The sequence below is a fragment of the Notolepis coatsorum genome (assembly GCF_963971535.1).
Source record: "Notolepis coatsorum genome assembly, chromosome: 13".
In the NCBI taxonomy this organism is placed as follows: domain Eukaryota; kingdom Metazoa; phylum Chordata; class Actinopteri; order Aulopiformes; family Paralepididae; genus Notolepis; species Notolepis coatsorum.
The window spans coordinates 108099114-108119885 of record NC_140177.1 but is presented as its reverse complement, the minus strand read 5'-3'; the positions used below and the strand labels follow the sequence as shown (position 1 = coordinate 108119885).

Below are 20772 nucleotides of genomic sequence, written 5' to 3'. Positions count from 1 at the left end.
GTGCAATCCTTTATCAATAAATATAAAGTGTGGGGAGTGGGTGCTACAGTGTGTTTGTTTAAAGTGAGTGTGTGCATGTGGATGTGTGTGCTATGTGCGTTTGATGGTTGTTGTGTAGTGTTCATTGTTCGTTGAGCAGCCTGATGGCCTGGGGATAGAAGCTTCTTCTGAGTCTTTCTGTGCTCGCCTTGAGACTCCGGTATCGCTTGCCTGACCGCAGCAGTTCAAAGAGGCAGTTGTTCGGGTGACTGGAGTCCTTAATGATTCTCTTAGCCTTGCCCCTGCACCGCTTGTTGTAAATGTTCTGGAGGGTGGGGAGCCCCCCTCCAATTGTGCGTTCGGCTGAACGCGTCACTCTTTGTAGTCTGCTTCGGTCTTGTGCAGTGCTATTCCCAAACCAGGAGGTGATGTTGCCAGTCAGGATGCTCTCTATTGTACATGAGTAGAAGTTCTTAAGGATCTTCTGACTGACTTGGAACTTCCTTAGGCGTCTGAGGAAGTAGAGGCGTTGTCGTGCCTTCTTCACAACACTGTCAATGTGTGTGGTCCATGTCAAGTCCTCGGATATGTAGGCTCCGAGGTACTTAAAGCTGTTCACTCTCTCAACCGGTGCCCCGTCGATGCTGAGGGGGCTGTAGTCCTTGACCCCCGACCTTCTGAAGTCCACAATCATCTCCTTTGTTTTGCTGACGTTCAGGGAGAGGCTGTTTTCCTGGCACCATCCCGCCAGGACCTTGACCTCATCCAGGTAGGCCCTCTCGTCGTTTGCAGAGATCAGGCCCACCACCACTGTGTCGTCAGCAAATTTGATGATTGTGTTGCTACTCCGCTGAGCCACACAGTCATGTGTGTACAGGGAGTAGAGGAGGGGACTCAGAACACAGCCCTGGGGGGCCCCTATGTTGAGGGTGATGGATGAGGAGGTGCAGTTGCCTGCTCTCACCACCTGGGGTCTGCCCGTCAGGAAGTCCAAGACCCACTGGCAGAGGTCATAGTTCAGGCCCAGGTCCCTGAGCTTGGCTATGAGTTTGGAGGGGACTATGGTATTGAATGCCGAGCTGTAGTCGATGAATAGCATTCTCACATAGTTCCCCTTCCTCATGGGCTATGGCGTCCTCCGTGGACCTGTTGGGGCGGTATGCAAATTGCAGGGGGTCCATGTTGATGGGGAGGGAGGAGCAGATGTAGCCCTTTACTAGCTTCTCAAAGCACTTCATGGCTATGGAGGTGAGAGCTACAGGGCGGTAGTCGTTGAGGCAAGCAGGCTTGGATTTCTTGGGTACAGGGATAATAGTGGACTTCTTCAGGCAGGTGGGGATGACAGCCTGTTCTAAGGACAGGTTAAATATGTCAGTGAATACCGGGGCCAGTTGGTCGGCACAGACTTTTAGGACGCCTGCCGGGGATGCCGTCCGGTCCTGCTGCCTTCCCGATATTCACTTTTTTTAAAGGTCCGCCTCACCTCATGCTCTGTTACCCTGAACACTGAGTCTCCATCAGCAGCAGACCCCCCCCCCCCCCCCCCCCCCATTGCCGTGGCTTGTGGGCTGGTGTTATTACCAGCATCAAACCTCGCATAGAAGGTATTGAGGTCATTTGCTAAGGAGATGTCACTGTTCAGTTTGAGGGAGGTGCCTTTGTAGTCCGTCATAGTTTTGAGCCCCTGCCATATAGCTCTGGAGTCGGCCTGTTCAAACTGGAGTTCAATTTTATCCCTGTAGCGCCGTTTTGCCTCTATTACTGTCCTCCTTACGTTGTATCGCGCCACCTTGTGGTCATTCATGTTGCCTGCCACCAGGCCGTCGTTGTATGCTTTGGTGCGCGCTTTCAGAGCTTCACGGACGGATTTGTCTACCCAGGGTTTTTGATTTGGGTAAACTTTAATTGTGGTAGTGGGGATTGTTTCTTCCACCAAAGTACGAACAAAGTCCAGCACTGTCTCCGTGTAGACATTAATGTTATCTGTGTCGCGGAACACCCCCCAGTCTGTGCACTCAAACGCAGCTTGGAGTGTCTCCTCTGACGTCACATCCCATTTCTGCACCTCTCGCGAGACTACAGGTGCTCTTGATTCTTTGTTTGTACTTTGGAGAAAGAAAGATGGCCGCGTGATCAGACTTCCCAAAGCCACTAGCAGAATGAGCCTTGTATCCACCCTTGAATTGCGAGTAACAGTGATCTAAAATGTTACCGCCTCTGGTGTTACAAGTCACATGCTGATAGAAGTCAGGCAAAACCTTTCTCAGATTGGCGCTATTGAAATCACCCACTACTACAATGGCGGCGTTAACGTTCGCGGCTTGGAGTTTGTTTACCTCATCGTGAAGTCTGGAGAGCGCGACACTATCGCTGGCTTGCGGTGGAATGTACACTCCTACAAGGATGATCGGCGTTAACTCTCTCGGAAGGAAGAAAGGACGACACTTGATTGTTATATATTCCAGGTTGGGGCAGCAGTGGTTCGATAATTCCTTCCAGGGCTCCAGACTAACTTTTTTCACCACCGTCCCAGAACCGTCCCGAAATACAGTTTTAACCGTCCCAAAGTGAATGTAAACCGTCCCAATTTTTTTTATATATATAATATATCAACGTCAATTTGATCATATGGGGACATATTTTGTGCTGATAATGGCACAGAGGGTGAGACCAACTGTGTGTACCGTACCTTTTGATTATTGTAAGCACAAAGATAATAAGCAGCTATAACTAGAACGTGTCGATAATATACAGTTCCAATAATAATAATAGATCAAATTTATATAGCGCCGTTCATAGAACCCAAGGTCGCTTCACAATCAGGACAAAAATAGGGCTAGGGAAATAGGGGGGAAAAAGGGGATGAGGGAAGGTTAGGGATAATGGATAATGGACCTAATCTAATCTAAACTAATTGATGGGGAAAAGCCTTGGTCAAAAGGTGTGTTTTTAGAGCAGTTTTGAATGTGTCCTTACGTTAGAGTCAGGGGTTGTATTGTTGGATGCAGTTCCCTGTTGGTCAGTGTGTGTCTGTTCTCCATCTTCTTCTGCTGTGTTTATCCTCTTAAAATAGCGCAGCATATTTGCGGTGCTCTCTTCACAGAGGATGCCAGTATAGCGTTTATTTTTATTTTTATAACACTGATATTTTCACGGTTCTTGTATAGTGGTCTTGTGCGACTGTCAACTATAATAAATATGGGCTGTTATAAATTGTGTGAATAGTTGTTGTGAGTGCTCGCACTATGTTTCAATATAATCCGTTTTACCATTCATTCATTATAAACACAGACGTAAGGTGTCCACCGCGCGTCCACCGTGCTTTTTTAAAAGCTCCGGCCAAAATGCATGGTGACGTGTTGACCAATTGCGGAGGGGGATCCCAATGATATATCAATAAAAATGTACCGTCAGTTCATGTCCAAGGGATTATGTTCACGCACACAGCAAGTATCACCAGTTCCTGGCATTTTTTAACCTCTTTCTTTTTCGATGTCGAGATCAATTTGGGGCTGCTGCAGCGCGACCTGTGGTTTGCTGATCAGAATGGTGGGCGGGAGCTTGATGCTGGATTAGCGTATAGCTGCGTTGGGAGGCGGAGATAGTCATTGGATTCTGCAAATCACGCAACGTTTAGACTTCAGTGAACCCCACATGATAATGTTGCCGTCTCTCTCTCGCGTAACTAAGTCGGCACGAGACACGCACCGTTTGACAGCAATATGTGCGCGCACTGACAGTCGGCTAATTGACATTTCCTGTGAAAAAAAGAAAAAATCCTCTTCGTCCCGTTTGTGTCCCGGCAATGATTTCTGTTCGTCCCAAATCAATATTTGATCGTCCCCGGGACGACGGGACATCGTTAGTCTCGAGCCCTGATTCCTTCACGTTGGCTGGATCGCTCCAATTGTTGTTCACCATGAAGGCGATCCCACCTCTGCGCTGTTTGCCGGATTCAGCTGTTCTATCCTTGCGGTGGATGAAGAAGTGATCGGCCGGTTGGATGGCGTGGTCCGGGGTTTCTGGCGACAGCCACGTTTCAATGAAGCAGAGAACATTACAATCTCTAACGTCTCTCTGGAATTTAATCCTTGCTCGGATGTCGTCTAATTTATTGTCAATCGATTGTACATTGGCTAGCAATATACTGGGTAGTGGCATTCGGTGTCGTCTGGTTCTCAGTCTGTTACGGATCCCAGCTCTCTTCCCACGCCATCTAATGGTTCCTTTGTTCCTGGGGTCAAGACCTGGTCCTGGTGTCCTCAAGATCTCAACAGGCCATTGCTGCGGTTCAGAAAGCTGATCCAGGGAGTAATCTAGTCTGTAAGTTTCCCGTAATCCGATGTCTATAAGTGACTGACGGTCATACACATTAAATGCACCTACTGTTGGTACAGACAAAACTCTTAAAACTATAAATATTAGCAAAAGTAAGCACAGTCTCGACGGAGCGCACAGACAGGCGGCCGGACGTAGCGGCGCCATCTTAATGTTCGTAATCTACTATAGCTATAAAGAGAGAGGGGTGTATTCTGGAATGGCCATGAACAAACTAAACATTCTTAAAAGTATCTAGATTCCAAGATGCATTCTCCTCCTTTCAGAACACTACTGATTCTACTACAGCCGATTTGCTGACTCATCACAAGACAACAAAATGTCATTCAGGGACTGAATCAACAGCAGCCAGTGGAGGTGATGTATTGTATAGGGAGAGCTGCCGTGCTCAGAATGGCCATTGCTCCATTGGAAAGTTACATAAAAAATCATTATGCAATCACATGCTAGACTGGAAGGGGCCATTGTCGAGCCTAAGTAGTAATACAAAATGACAACAACAGTATTGGCTAATGAGCCCGAACTGGAAAGCTGCGAGAACCAATCAAAGGGGCAATTGCGATCCAATGTACTTACCATGAGAATACAATACAATACAATGTCCCAGTAGACGGGACCACAGAGAATTAGACGTCCACACGGATATCGTGTCCCAGTGGGGAGAAACATACTGGGCTTTACTTCTGTCATGTAACCTCTGCTGTGTAGCTCAATAGAGATAAGCTACTGGTAGAGCAAGGCACCAACACTGCCAGGGTTAGGGGTTCCATTCCCTGTGTAGCTCAATGGGTAGAGCAAGGCACTAACACTGCCAGGGTTAGGGGTTCCATTCCCTGTGTAGCTCAATGGGTAGAGCATGGTACTAACACTGCCGGGGTTAGGGGTTCCATTCCCTGTGTAGCTCAATGGGTAGAGCATGGCACTAACACTGCCAGGGTTAGAGGTTCCATTCCCTGTGTAGCTCAATGGGTAGAGAATGGCACTAACACTGCCAGGGTTAGAGGTTCCATTCCCTGTGTAGCTCAATGGGTAGAGAATGGCACTAACACTGCCAGGGTTAGAGGTTCCATTCCCTGTGTAGCTCAATGGGTAGAGCAAGGCACTAACATTGCCGTGGGTTAGAGGTCCCATTCCTTGAGTAGCTAAATTTAAATTCACACTGGTACCACCTACAGTAAAGATGTATGCTCTGAACTTACAGAATACTCAGACCTCAAGCCACTAACCGCAGGTCTATGGACATGGCCTATGCTGCCAAATACATAAACAGGCCTGTACTCCACTAGATCGGTTGTTGGCAGCTGGTCATTCACACCATGTGTGACAGATTCTAGATATTAGGGTGTGGGACACTGTGAATAAGGCCTTTCAGGGTGCCATTACGCCAGGTTGGTAATACCTGCAGTTTAGCTTTAACAGCAACATGGACAATATCATCAACTACAGCAGCATTATGGTACAAAGAATGACACACACACACACACACACACACACACCATTACCAACAACAGCACTGCAGGGGGTATGTGGAGTGAGGTCATCATCTTGGTTCACAACAAGTCCACAGATGTAAAATAGCTCTTACTCTGCAGTACATAAACCAACAACAAACGCTAAATAATAAATATTGTCATTTTAAAACATTCACAGAGCCAATGAGCAACTCCACAGGGAAATTAATACCTATGAAGTATTGATCAAATTAAACCTAAATTGGAAAATGTTGTAATGTATTAAAAGATCTGTTCAAAAGGAAGGGCCGGTGATCTTACGGACTCCATCTTGGGAGAAGGGCTGCTCAATCCTCTGCCTTATTCCTTAAAATAATACTTTGTAATATAATAATATAGGACAGGCTGCGGCATATATAAGCATTTTGCTTCAGTCCGTACCTTTTCAGTCACTGTAAAATCAAATATTGTTAAATGATTGTGTATATTGTATTGTGTGAGATGATGACTGAATAAACTACTACTACTACTACTACTACTACTAATACTTAAAACACAGCACTGCTATTACCCAACTATTAGCTAGTACACGGGGTGTGACAACTAGACGTGAGGTTTAAACACTACATGAAGCTGTAAGTCCATCCTATTAGGGACGCATCAATAGTAATACCATACTGAACCTTTAATTTAACTGCCGATATTAATCCTTTAGTACTGATCCGATCCATGGCTTTCACTGGCCAGTATAGACTTAGGCTATCAATCATTGATGTATGGTTGATGTATTAGAGAGGCTTTTATGTGGTACAAATCAGTGGCGTCGTTAGCCCTGGGCTTCCGGGGCTTTAGCCCTGGGCTTCCGGGGCTTTAGCCCCGGATGTTTTTCTCCTAGCCCCAGATCTTAAAAAAGAAAAAAAAAAAAAAAAAAAAAAAAAAAATCGGTTAAATTATTTTTTTAACTTTTTTTTTAATACTTTGATCGCCATGGGTTAAATTAATAATTTACAATCCCTCGCCATCTCTATTTGTCTATGGAGAAGTTCCCCTTCTTTGCAGGGCTATAACTTTAAATTCTATTGCTAAATTGCCATTATTATGGCCCATTCAATGTCCTATATGCAGGGAGCGAAATTAACTTTTTGACTCACCGGCCAGTGGCGGGTAGATGGGAAGAGTCTACCCGCCAAGCATATTTCTTACCGGCCAAATTTTTTTTGATAAAAAATATATATATATATATTTTATATAAAAAAAAGATTTTTAAATAAAATATATATTATATAATCATACTTGTAGTTGTATTATCTGCGAGACATCGCCACCACGCAATAAGTCAAAATGCTTGCTATCTGCAAACAGCTCCACTGTGTGTATACTTGAGTAGCCTCCAGCTCCAGCAAGGATTCTCCGGCCCTGCAGCTAGACCCTATATTCAGCTAAACCCTACATTCAGCATGCAAGGATTCTCCGGCGATGCAGCTGGACCCTATTTATAACGTTACGGTTCTTTTGTCAAATCACATTCAACATGCCCTCAGCTAGAATACGCATTCAATCAATGTTATAAGACATTGATATCAGGAGCTATCTGTAGCTACTGCTAGCCCGGTAGATAACGTTAAGACAATTTAGTTTACTGGGACAGATAGATCTAACGTGAGCTAGCTAAGCTAGCTAACGAGGGAACGGAGGTATTATGCACTCGAGTAGACTATTGCTGGAGCATTTGTTGATATCAGCAGCTATCAGTAGCTAGCCAGCTAGATACCGTTAGACAATGCCTCGTCATGTATTAAACTAAAAGTGAATAGTTGACTGGGTCATTGTTTAAACAGTAACGGTAGCTCATGGAGGTCCGCTCTTCTAGACTAGAACAGACTGCCCGTGTTGAGCACTGCGATGAGCACTGCGAGCAGAAGCCCTTAGCCAATAGTATCCCACTGCAGGGCTGGGCGGATATGACTCGTTGCCACGTTTTTTTTCAAAATAAGAGTATCATACGAACCTAATTGTTGCTAACTGCCGGAGCCATCGATATTATGACTGGAGATGCGCTTGGGGCGGAAATGAGACCCGCACAGATTTTCAAAATAAGAGTATCGTTATGAACTTGATTGATTACACGCCACACGGCGGGCAGCCCTCTAAGTGTCAAGCGCCAAAGGTAAAAACTGAGCGCCCCTGGCGGGCGGCAGGCTTTAGTTTCGGTCCCTGCCTATATGTATTGTTCAGGGTGTAGCAACGTTAAACTTTTTCATTCACATATGCATACTAAAATATGGTCTAAAGTATAAGTATGTTTTTATCGTTTTCTGCAGATTTCTTCAGAACGTGATTTATAGCCCTAAATGCATTATATTGATGATCAAATACAGTTTGGTAGGAATCTGTGCGAGATAAAAAATGTCAACTGGACGTGGTTCTAGAAGTTACTACGTGTCATCTGATGATGACCGGATGGGCGGGGGATCGTTTATAATTCCGTGGGCAGCGTTAGATGATTCATCCAGAGTGGGTCATATGTTCATCATAGCAGTTTATATGGAACACGTTAGAATATAACGCTGAATCTTACAGTGGCTTCCTCGCGCCGCTGGCAGATGAGCGTGGAACAGAATTTTTTCTATTATGGGATGGAGAAATGCCCGATCCATTTCCAGGTTGTATAATAGTATATACGTCCAAATCATGTTTTTTCGAGTTATTTGCACCGATCGATGTTCACTGTATCAAGACGGAGTCTCTCTAACGATAGCGAGTGCCCGGACCACATATGGATGAGCACTACCGGTTCAAAGGCTCATTTCCGGTTGGCGATCTGCCGATCAGCCACCAGATGGCGCTCTTGAACCGCTAGAGAGTTGAGTGGAGCTTTGCAGTGTGTCTCAGGGCTCCGGAGGGGAAATATGATTTTGCTCACAGATTTTTGAAATATTGACATCAAAGACGAGTTACGGCGTCTTCGGCAGAATGAGCATGGCTAGGAATGACGTCTTAACTCGTCCCCGGCGATCATAGTGTTAAGATGTCAGCATCCCCATTGTCTGTGCTGAATGTTTGTTAGTGTTTGGTATTTTTTTTTGGTTTTTAGTACTTTTAAAACATCCATTTTTAGTAAGTAGTTTTCATTTGATCCTATCATTTTTTCATTCACCGATTTGTGGCCTTTTCTTTTAGTGTCCTGAAAGGCGCCTTATAAATCAAATGCATTATTATTATTATTATTATTATTATTATTATTATTATTATTATTATTATTATTATTATTATTATTATTATTATTATTATTATTATTATCATCCAGGAGGGAAAAGACACTTTGGATAGTAGGGACTGCATCTCTGCCTGTCCTGACCAGGAAACACTTTGCAACTGTGATCGCCTCTGGCAATAGTTGGATATTGTAATGTGTGGCGAGGGGTTGCAGCAATTCCACTGAGAGAAACTGGTCTGAGGCTGGATAACATGCCTGTATGCCTCTCATAAGTTGTTATCCAACTCATGAGAACCTGCTCTCAAGCTCTTGCAGCATTCTGTCGACGACTGGATAGAACAGTCTCTGTCTCAGCTGATCTCCTGAGCTGAGGTCTGAGCTTGTGCCACAAGATGACTCAACTACATACTCGTCCATCCTTTTTTGCTTCCTCCTTTGGCTGGTAGTATGTTCCTCAATCCAAAGGCCATTACATATGGCCTTTGTCCTGTCATACATGTCCACTGCCATCTCTGAGGTGCGATAACCTTTGAGTGTGTCCTGCACTGTGCTTTTAAATAGTACAGTATTGAAGATGTGCACTTTAACACACCTGTAGCCATCCATACCCATGTCCAGTGTCCTATAATAAGCTTTAATCGAACCCTGGTTCATTTCCTCGGATAGTCCGGTTGGTTTGGGGTGGTGTGAAAGCTCATTCACTCTTGCAAGTGAACCCTGCTGCGGTTCATTTGAGATGTGAATGCAAAGCGGACCAAAGGCAGGAAAATACCCAAAAATCTAATTTTTTTTTATGAGAAGACTGAAACATATGTATATAATGAAACACACAATACAGTTTTTTTTCGATTGCCTAAGCATGATTTTGAAAACGGGGCCCGGTATTTCAAAACACACAATTAGCACAACCACACACACAATTATCAGAACACCTCAGATCCTTTGCTAAATTAAACACTTGTCAAAACCATACACTAATTTATAAAAACTACATTTTGTTACCATATGAAACACACGTTTCATATGACTTAATTCTGTTTGAACCAGTTACACACACTGCTGTGCTTAACCTAAAACACATTTAGCAATTCTACTTCTCAGTGATTAGAGTACTGTGAAGTACGCAGAGAATGTGCAAATATACAATAAATTCACCAAACACTACACAAGACCAATGCTGCAGACTGATGAAAAAAATTACATTTTCTCTCCATATACCCAAATCAATGATGCAGACTGATGAAAATATAAATGTTCTCTCCATATAACCAAATCAGTCAACATTTCAACATGGAGAATCACAACAATACATGTCCCAGTTTTCATGCTACTATGTGCATAACACTGTAAGCTCAGCAAATAGACAAACATAAAATACTGTATCCAGTACAGGTTAAAATTACAGTAAAACAATTTTTTTTTTAAATAATTTAAACAGAAAATACTATACATTATCTCTTTGCCTAGCTGGATCTGGCAAGATCATTTTTTGTTGTGATTCTCCATGTTGACATGTTGATTGATTTGGGAAAATGGGAGAAAATGTATATTTTCATCAGTCTGCATCATTGGTTGTCTTGTGTAGTGTTTGGTGAATGTATTGTATATTTTCACGTTCTCTGTGTACAGTACTTCACTCTCCTTCCATTTTGGTTGAAGACAGGTGAACTCACCTGCTGCATTTTTATAGTGCTTAAACCTGATTGGTGTATCTACAATTAAGCAATGGTGTGTTTGTGCATCTGATGGCTGTGTTTAACCAATTGGCTCATATGTGTGGTAATTTGACATTCTGTGTCTAATGTAATGCAAGTGTGTTTAGTGTTTTGCAAATCACTGTGTATTGTTTTGCAAAAAGTGTGAGGCTGACATTTTAGGGGTGCAAATCTGGGCCTATATTTTGCTCCTTGAGTGTAAGGTTTTGATAATTGTGTAATACTTTTGATTTGAGTGTTTATGCAATTGAAGAAAACTGTAAAGACTAGAGATGAACTGTTTATTTCTTTTGTACATAGGCTGTGCATATGTTTGTTTGTTTGTTTGCTTATGTGTATGATTCTTAACACTTTGGGTGCCATGGGTTAAATTCATGATATACCATAGATTGCCAGCTCTATTTGTCTATGGAGAAGTACCCCTTCTTTGCATGGCTATACCCTTTTAAATTCTATTGCTACATTGCCATTATTAGGGCCCATTCAAAGTCCTATATGTATTGTTCATTGTGTAGCAACGTTAAACTTTTTCATTCACATATTCATAGTAAAGTATGGTCTAATGTATAAGTATGTTTTCATCTCTTTCTGCAGCTTTCTCCAGAACGTGATCTATAGCCCCAAATGCATTATATTGATGATGAAATACAGTTTGATGGCAATCGGGGCGATACAAAAAATTTCAATTGGACGTACTTCTAGAACAGGGGTCAGCAACCTTTTTGACATGGAGTGCCTGGTTGAAATATAGTTGTAACTAGTGTGCCTCAACAATATTCCATGCATCGTAATTTTTTTTTCTAATAATCAGGTATTTTTTATGATAATTTTTACATTATTACATCATTATTGTTATTGTTATTATTAACAATATTATTATGATGGTTGTATCAACCCTAAATCTGAGTTGGGGGGGGGGGGTGAATGCAATGCAGACAAACAGCTGCATACAGTGCGACCATTTCACTCACATTTGCCCATTCATTTGTGGACACATCACACACCATCGGTGTGTGTACTGTACGTGTGCTGTCATAGCTCCACCTACAGGCCTAATGGAGAACACCAGGAGAACCAGTTTTCAATCCATAATAAGTTAACAGAAAGATAAGTACACAACCACATTATTTCAACCTAATAAAACTATGTTTATTGTCATTGTTTTAAGAACACAAGTTGACTTGGTAATACTCACATTTTGAGTAAAAAAAAATGGCTTTTAACATGTGCAATGTTCAATGAAATAATAGAAAAATTAATAATAAAATGTCACAATGTCACAATGGTGACCTTAATAATGTTTTTGTTATAAGGCTCTGCAAATGTTACTGAATGATGTAGCAATGTATTTCCAGCTAAATTGAAATAAACAAATAAAGGGTCTCAATTAAATATGTGTAGTGTCACATGACACAGCACACAGATCAGAACACAGATCAGCACACAGGACACCTCAGAAGAACACAGCTTCATCTAACAAGGCGTCGCAAGGTTTAACTGAGGCTAACATGATGGCACACACACAGTGCACACACAAAGCACACCCTCCTCCTCCTCCTCTTCCTCCAATCTCTCCACCAGATCTCTCTCTCTCTCTCTCAGCTATAGAGAGAGAGAGAGAGAGAGAGAGAGAGAGAAAGAGAGAGAGAGAGAGAGCGAGAGACATGACGCAAGGTTCAGCACCATACACAGTGGACAGCTCCCCTAGCCCTACACATACGCATGCATAATAATAATATATGCGCGATTGTGCGTAATATGCTCTATTATGCGTAGAGCCCTGCATATGCACGTTCAAGTTAACAAGCAAACCGATGTATAGGAAAATAAACAGCAGCCTACCTGTCGCGACAGTGAGATCCCTGGCCCTGTTTTGCCTGGCTGAGCTCCGTTATTTGGGGGGTGTAATTAGTCACTTTAATCTGGACACATGCTTCGGAGTGGTCGGTTGTCAATCGACTCCGGGATGTTTTCTGACATTTCATTGATGCGTCGCTCGACACTTCGAGCTGACACTGGGATATCTTTTATCCTTGCTTTTATTTTCTCTTTATTTGGCAAGCCTTCAAACAAAACATCTGAGGTACAGATAAAAGCCTCCTTAATATACTCGCCATCCGTGAATGGCTTTCCACGTTTTGCAATGCAATGAGCAATGCGAAAGCTTGCTTCAGTTGCGTGGTTTTGAGCGCGCGTGAACACTTTGAGGGTGCTGGCTTGCTTCCCATACCTGGCGACGGCACGTTTAATAGATTCTGCCTTATCCGCCTGATCCTTGAAACTTGTTTTATGCTTAGTCTCGAAATGGCGTTTCACAGATGACGTTTGGCAAACTACATTTTCCAAACAGAAAGAATAGCACGGTCCTTCTGAAGGTCCACAAACCCGTAATCGTCTGTCCACGAGGGCTGGAATGTCCGAATTTGCTTTGATTTATTAGCGGGGGTTGCCATCATGACACTGCACAGAATGCAACCTCACTGTGTGTTACCTGGCGCGAGTGAAGGGGAGGCCGGCGGGAGGCCGGCTACAGCGGAGCACATGGGAACAGCTGATTGCTGTCATAATATAGGGGTGTGCAGAACAGTCGACTTACAAAAAAGAACCTGTGGGAGGATTTCAACAAGAGATATGCGACAACAGTGCAAAACATTTCACTATAATATTTCAAAGCGAAGTAAAAAAAAAAAAATAATAATAATAATAATAATAATAATAATAATTATTATTATTTTTTTTTTTATGCTGCCCCCCCCCCCCCCCCCCCTGCGTGCCTATGGAAATGGTCCCGCGTGCCTAAGCAGGCACGCGTGCCTAGGGTTGCCGACCCCTGTTCTAGAATGATCTACGTATGATCTGATGATGACCGGATGGGCGGGGGATCGTTTATAATTCCGTGGGCAGCGTTATATCATTCATCTAGTGTGGGTCATATGTTCATCATAACAGTTTATATGGAACACGTTCAAAAATAACGCTGAATCTTACCGAATCTTCCTCGCGCCGTTGGACGATCAGCGTGGTGTAGACCGTTTTCGATTATGGGATGTTTATCCTGATGAACCATTTCCAGCTTGTATAATACTATATACGTCCAAATCATGTTGTTTATTGAGTTATTGGCAATGGATCGCTATATATTGTGACGAGCCAGAGTGCCCGGAAGTAATATGGCCGACCAGCACAACCTCCACAGCACTTCCTGTTTGGCGATTGCGCCGATCGGCCACCAGATGGCGCTCCTGAACCGCCAGAGAGCTCAGTGGGTCTTCCTGGTGGATCTCAGGCCAGCGGAGAGGAAATATGAATCCGATCACAGATTTTTGAAATATTGATATTAAAGACGCTGTAAAGCGTCCTTCGGCAACTTGAGCATGGCCGGGAATGACGCTGTAAAGCGTTTTCCGGCACACAAAGTGTTAACTGTGTTTTTATTTTGTTATTGGTGTATATGTGTGTATGTATGTACAGTATATATATATATATATATATATATATATATATATATATATATATATATATATGTGTATATTTGTACTCCTGTTGGGGCTTCTTGGACCAGATCAATGTTTTATCTGGCTAAATAAAGGTTAAATAAATAAGAAACTGATGATTTGGTCCTGTTAACTTTGAATTTTCTATGGGGACTGCCCAGATCCCTCTCATGGACCTGGACCTCACTTTGAGAACCTCTAATGATTCTAGTTATTCAGTATTCATCTCTAATTACTCTAAAATTGCGTATTTCTGTGTTTAAAGCCCCCAATGTTTTCTAACCCTAAAAACGCCCCTGGTACAAATGCTTTGATTTCTAGCCTTGGTATAAGATTTTAGTATTGGGCTATGCTAGCTCAGTGGCTGCTGATTGGCCTGATGATTTGGCCAGGAATGTCGGGGAACACCCCTACTCTTTACCATAGACGCCCTGGGTTCTTAATACCCCTACTCTTTACCATAGATGCCCTGGGTTCTTAATACACCTACTCTTTACCATAGACGCCCTGGGTTCTTAATACCCCTACTCTTTGCTCACTACTGAACAACACCACCATGCTCACTACTGAACAACAACACCATGTTCACTAGTGGACAACAACACCATGCTCAAATATGTAACCTTCCAATCAGGGTATTTGTAAAAAAAATTCAGTTTAGTTAGATTGTTCTTCGTTTACCTTTTTCAAAATTGAAGGATTTGCCCTCAAGCATTTGCAAAGAGATTCAATGAATGTATTCTCAACAGGCTGTTTTACTTTCAAACAGACACGATATGAAATATAATGTGATGGTTTGCCGCTCCCTTTTTATCTTTTTGGGGGGGGATTTTGTGGATCTGAATCTGAATAATACAATATGTAAGAATAAGGTGCATAATGTATGAATGAATTTCATATATAAGAATTTTGATATTAACCCTTTATTCGCCAATGACGTCATTCTCCGCCATGCGTAATCTGCCAATGACGCCGTAAGACGTCTTTGAGATCAATATTTCAAAAATCTGTCATGTCAATCATATTTTACCCACGGAGACTTGAGACTTGCTGTTGATCTCCTCTCAACTCTCCAACGGTTCAAGACCGCCATCTGGTGGCCGATCGGCGAATCGCCCAAACCGGAAGTGACGCGGCAGGAAGTGGTGCTCAACCATATTTCGTCCGGCCACTCGCTATTGCTCCCGGGACTCGAGCTTGATACACTGGATAGCGATCCGTTGCCAATAACTCGATAAACAACATGATTTGGACGTATATACTATTATAAAACCTGGAAATGGATCGCATATATCAACATCCCATAATCGCGAACTTTCTGCTCCACGCTGACCACCCAACGGTCAGAGGAAGCTGCGGTAAGTTTCAGCGTATTTGATTATTATGATCCATATAAACTGCTGTGATCTATGTATCGCCCATACTACATGAATGATTTAACGTCGGCCACGGACTTATAAACCCCCCCCACCCCCCCTCCGGTCACCAGCAGATGATGAGGCAGGACGTTTAGGACCTTGTACAATTGAAATTTTTTATCTGACGTCAATCGGTATCAAACTACATTTGATGATGTAATATATGTATTTATAGCTATAACTTGCGTTCTGCAGAATGCTGCAGAAACGATAAAAACATATTTATACTTTAGACCGTATTTTAGTATGAATATGTGAATGAAAAAGTAGAACGTTGCTACATCCTAAACGATAGATACTTGACGTTGAATGGGCCATAGTAATGTCAATTTAGCAATACAATTTAAAAAGTTATAGCCCTGCAAAGAAGGGGAACCTCTCCATAGATTTACAGTACTGGCAGACAGTGGATTAAGATCAGAATAATCCCTGGCAGATAAAGGGTTAACTAATTTCTCAAAAGCACAGCAGGTGAAGTAGGTCCAATAGGCCAAATGGCTAAGCAACAGCAACACTACAGAACAGAAAATGTAGACCGAAATTATGTCTTTATAGTTGTTACTGGGCAGGCGCTTTAATGTTTCCACTCTCAAAACACAACTCTTGAGGAATAAATTTGTTTGCTGGGCCGTGCTGCTTAGATCCTTCTGACAAAGAGGATGTTTATAAAACTCTTTGTGACAGGGATGCTTAAGAAGAAGCAGACAAGCTCGATATCCTTCAGTAGCATCCACAACTTCACTCCCGACAGTCTCCACCACGTGACTTCCCTTTGATGCCATAGAGCAGGGGTAAGCAACCCTAGGCACGCGTGCCCGCATAGACACGCGGGGGCATTTTCATTTGGCACAGGGGGCAGTATAAAAAATTATATATATATTTTTTTTTGCTTTGAAATATTATAGTGAAATATTTTGCACTGTTGTCACATTTATCTTGTTGAAATCCTCCCACAGGTTCTTTTTTGTAAGTAGAGTATATCAAGGAGGTTTTTCTCTGTAACTCAGATGTTTTGTTTGAAGGCTTGCCAAACAAAGAGACAATCAAATCAAGGATAAAAGATATCCCCATGTCAGCTTGAAGTGTCGAGCGACGCATCAACGAAATGTCAGAAAATATCAGAGAACAGCAAACGGCTGGATTAAAAGATGCTCCGGTGTGCATCTTAAAGTGACCAACTACAGCCCCCAGATAACGGAGCTCAGTAAAGCAAAACTGTTTGTCTGCATTGCACCCCCGCCCCAACTCAGATTTAGGGTTGATACAACCATCATAATAATATTGTTAATAATAACAATAATGATGTAATAATGTAAAATTATCATAAAAAAATACCTGATGAGAAAAAAAATTACGATGCATGGAATATTGTTAGGGATGCTCGATATTGGCTTTTTTACCGATACCGATATTCCGATATTGTCCAACTCTTAATTTCCGATACCGATATCAACCGATATCAACCGATACCGATATATGCAGGGTTTCCCCCCCCCAAAAACTGAATAATTTCAGGTAACTAATAATTTCACTGGATATATATATAACAAATATTGTTATTGTTTTTTTCTTTTTTTAAACCGATACCGATATTTTCCGATATCACATTTTACTGCCGATATCGGCCGATAATATCGGTCGGCCGATAATATCGGACATCCCTAAATATTGTTGATATGGCACACTAGTTACAACTATATTTCAAACAGGCACTTCATGTCAAAAAGGTTGCTGACCCCTGCCATAGAGCACATCTTCAGCTGTAGCACAGAGGTCAATGAAACAAAGTGCTGGGCTGTAGTTACTCAAACTGAGCATAACAACACAACTTGCTGTAGTCCGCAGTGAGAGGACACACTGGTGTTTAGAGAGGACACACTGTGTTTAGAGAGGAGAGGACACAGTGTTTAGAGAGGACACACTGTGTTTAGAGAGGACACACTGTGTTTAGAGAGGAGAGGACACAGTGTTTAGAGAGGACACACTGTGTTTAGAGAGGAGAGGACACACTGTGTTTAGAGAGGAGAGGACACACTGTGTTTAGAGAGGAGAGGACACACTGTGTTTAGAGAGGAGACACTGTGTTTAGAGAGGAGAGGACACTGTGTTTAGAGAGGAGAGGACACACTGTGTTTAGAGAGGACACACTGTGTTTAGAGAGGAGAGGACACACTGTGTTTAGAGAGGAGAGGACACACTGTGTTTAGAGAGGAGAGGACACACTGTGTTTAGAGAGGAGAGGACACACTGTGTTTAGAGAGGAGAGGACACACTGTGTTTAGAGAGGAGAGGACACACTGTGTTTAGAGAGGACACTGTGTTTAGAGAGGAGAGGACACACTGTGTTTAGAGAGGACACTGTGTTTAGAGAGGAGAGGACACACTGTGTTTAGAGAGGAGAGGACACTGTGTTTAGAGAGGAGAGGACACACTGTGTTTAGAGAGGACACTGTGTTTAGAGAGGAGAGGACACACTGTGTTTAGAGAGGACACTGTGTTTAGAGAGGAGAGGACACTGTGTTTAGAGAGGAGGACACACTGTGTTTAGAGAGGAGAGGACACACTGTGTTTAGAGAGGAGAGGACACTGGTGTTTAGAGAGGAGAGGACACACTGTGTTTAGAGAGGAGGACACACTGTGTTTAGAGAGGAGAGGACACACTGTGTTTAGAGAGGAGAGGACACACTGGTGTTTAGAGAGGACACACTGTGTTTAGAGAGGAGAGGACACACTGTGTTTAGAGAGGAGAGGACACACTGTGTTTAGAGAGGAGAGGACACACTGTGTTTAGAGAGGAGAGGACACACTGTGTTTAGAGAGGACACACTGTGTTTAGAGAGGACACACTGTGTTTAGAGAGGAGAGGACACAGTGTTTAGAGAGGAGAGGACACACTGTGTTTAGAGAGGAGAGGACACACTGTGTTTAGAGAGGAGAGGACACACTGTGTTTAGAGAGGAGAGGACACACTGTGTTTAGAGAGGAGAGGACACACTGTGTTTAGAGAGGAGAGGACACTGGTGTTTAGAGAGGAGAGGACACACTGTGTTTAGAGAGGAGAGGACACACTGTGTTTAGAGAGGACACACTGTGTTTAGAGAGGAGAGGACACACTGTGTTTAGAGAGGACACACTGTGTTTAGAGAGGAGAGGACACACTGTGTTTAGAGAGGACACACTGTGTTTAGAGAGGAGAGGACACACTGTGTTTAGAGAGGAGACACTGTGTTTAGAGAGGAGAGGACACACTGGTGTTTAGTAGGGATGGGAATCGAAAACCGCCGATGCCTGGAACCGTGTGGCTCCCGTGACTTTCGATTCCCTTATCGCTGCCTACAGTTGCGCAATAATGTTAGCGTTAGCATGTAGCCATGGCAGACTCTTTGATTCCTTAAGGGCTCGAAATTGCCTGGGTTTTGGTCATATGCTCCCGAAATGCTCCCACTGTTTGGCTACTTCTATGTGCAGTGAAAACTACTTGGATGCTTTAGAACCTAGTTATTGATTTAGATCAGTGTGAGCTAAAATTTGCCGCGGAGCTAACGTGAGCTAACGCTATTTAATCAAGCTCACAAAGAGAGATAAACAGCTGACAGCGGATAGTACAGGTACAAATACAATAAAACAGCAGGTGTGGGCTGTTGTGTAAACCTTGTACTCTTTAGTTTACATATAATGAGAGACGGAATGTTTGTTTACAAATCTGTAAGCCAGGAAGTACAGTGGTGCAACATACAAATGTGTCCGTGTAGCAACACAAGCCTTATAGGACAGGGGCCCGGGGAGGGAGCGCTCTCTCTCTGTGTGTGTGTGTGTGTGTGTGTGTGTGTGTGTGTGTGTGTGTGTGTGTGTGTGTGTGTGTGTGTGTGTGTGTGTGTGTGTGTGTGTGTGTGTGTGTGTGTGTGTGTGTGTGTGTGTGTGTGTGTGTGTGTGTGTGTGTGTGTGTGTGTGTGTGTGTGTGTGTGTGTGTGTGTGTGTGTGTGTGTGTGTGTGTGTGTGTGTGTGTGTGTGTGTGTGTGTGTGTGTGTGTGTGTGTGTGTGTGGAGAGAGAGAGAGAGAGAGAGAGAGAGAGTGTGAGTGAGAGACAGAAGTCAGAGGAATAACGACCCGTTATTCAATAGATTAAATTAGTTTAAGAATAAAAAAAAAAATACATTTTAAGAGAATCTCAAATACATTATTTTATTTAAGTGTAGGCTATAGTTAATGTTTTATTTTTTACAGTTTTTGTATTTTTCTGACATGGGGGCTCAACAATAAATGACAATCAGAAATGTCAAGTTGCATGTTGTTATTCTAACCAGCTTAGACCCCTACGCTCTGCATCTTCTGGCCGCCTCAGACCTACTCCTATCCGAACTCCGGGAGGGTCATCAAAGAGCAGTCGCCTATTGTCAGTCCTTGCCCCACAATGGTGGAATGAACTACCCACCCCAGTTAGGACAGCCGAAACCCGTCCAATCTTTCGCCGTCGACTAAAGACGCACTTCTTCAACCATTATCTGAATAAAAAAAAATATATCTAACCCTAACTAACCTTACTGTCATGCACTTGTCCTAATAAACTAACCTACACTGTAGCACTCAACACTTTGATGAACATTGTTGCTCAGCTGATAGAGTTGTGCCCTTCCTGATGGCTTGTCGTACAGAACTTGTAAGTCGCTTTGGATAAAAGCGTCAGCTAAATGACTAAATGTAGTTCTGTTGCATTTCCAATTTATTTATTCAAATTATAAATTGATCAGGTATCGATAAGGGAATCGATAAAGAATCGAATCGATAAGCAGAATCGATAATGGAATCGTATCGATAAAATCCTATCAATTCCCATCCCTAGTGTTTAGAGAGGACACACTGTGTTTAGAGAGGACACTGGTGTTTAGAGAGGAGAGGACACACTGGTGTTTAGAGAGGAGAGGACACACTGGTGTTTAGAGAGGAGAGGACACACTGTGTTTAGAGAGGACACTGGTGTTTAGAGAGGAGAGGACACACTGGTGTTTAGAGAGGAGAGGACACACTGTGTTTAGAGAGGACACACTGTGTTTAGAGAGGAGAGGACACACTGTGTTTAGAGAGGACACTGGTGTTTAGAGAGGAGAGGACACACTGTGTTTAGAGAGGACACACTGTGTTTAGAGAGGACACACTGTGTTT

General features: G+C 42.9%; 1 protein-coding gene across 2 annotated transcripts in view; it reads right to left on the bottom strand.

Moving 5' to 3' along the window:
• Window positions 1-20772, bottom strand: part of mast3a (microtubule associated serine/threonine kinase 3a) — a 276511-nt gene that overhangs the window by 97818 nt on the left and 157921 nt on the right. The window lies entirely within an intron of this gene.